General features: G+C 37.4%; 1 non-coding gene across 1 annotated transcript; it reads left to right on the top strand.

Annotated features, from left to right (window-relative positions):
• Nucleotides 1-619: 619 nt before the first annotated feature.
• Nucleotides 620-726, top strand: LOC131161107 (small nucleolar RNA R71). Its single transcript, XR_009138266.1, has one exon. It is a non-coding gene; the product is annotated as a small nucleolar RNA R71 (small nucleolar RNA).
• The last annotated feature ends 347 nt before the right edge of the window (nt 727-1,073 follow it).

Below are 1,073 nucleotides of genomic sequence, written 5' to 3'. Positions count from 1 at the left end.
TTGTGGCTGATACTGATGTTGAGGAGCAACTGGATGATATGTTGGCTGCAAAGGTGGTGCATAAGACTGAGGAGGTTGCTGAAACTATGAGGAAGATGGATCAAACAAATTATTCCTCCATGGGAAATTCGGACGATTCCTCCATCTCGGATTGTAAGTGTTCTAGAAAGGCTGATTTGGTGCTCTGTTAACCCAATTTATTGATTGCATCTGATCAAATCTATTCTCTTATTATATTGGTATAATCGAACAATCGTGAGTCTTATGGCTAGAATTAGCACAAAGAGAAAATACCTCCACTGATTTCGCAAATTTCACTTTCTCTAACTCGATAACCTTTATCTTCCTAGTCAAAGCAATAACATGAGCTTGGAGATCAGTCTCTTCTTTGACCTCATATTTACCTCCACGGCCAATTGCTCTGAGAGGTTGTACTGCCATTGGTGCCCAATCATATCGTGAATTCCATTATTGGGCACTTTAAGCTAAGTAATCAAAGAATGATAGAGCTTAATCTAGTTTCTTGCTAAAGAATTTTCCATTGCACATAGTTTAGACAAACTGTTTGCATTCAAGAGTAAGACCTGTATAGAAATAATTGACTAACCTCGAAGATTTAAAACTGTGATATGGACAGATATTTATCAAATCCTTGAACCTCTCCTAACAAGCCTAGAAAGTTTCGTCACCTTTCTGCATGAACTTACTGATTGCTCTTGCAAGAACTGTGTTCCCTGAAAAGGAAAAAAATTATGTAAAAACTCACCCTACATTTTAGTCCAACTAGTAAGAGAGTTAGGTCTTGAAGAGTTAAACTAAATCTTCGCCTTATCCTTTAAAGAAAATGGGAATAAGCGAAGTTTGATATACTTATTAGTTCCAACCCTATTAATGAAAGTGGTACAGACCAACTCAAAATCTGTCAAATGCTGGTAAGGACTCTCAAATTCCACCTCGTGGAATTGAGGTATTACTGACAACATTCCATGCTTAATTGTGAAATTCAATGCATCTTGTGGTAAAGCAATGCAAGGTGTGGTAATGCGTGTAAGTTGTAGAGAGTCATGAAGAGT

This window comes from Malania oleifera, chromosome 7 (genome assembly GCF_029873635.1).
Source record: "Malania oleifera isolate guangnan ecotype guangnan chromosome 7, ASM2987363v1, whole genome shotgun sequence".
NCBI lineage: Eukaryota > Viridiplantae > Streptophyta > Magnoliopsida > Santalales > Ximeniaceae > Malania > Malania oleifera.
Note: the sequence above shows the minus strand (reverse complement) of the source record. Positions and strands in the feature narration are given on the sequence as shown.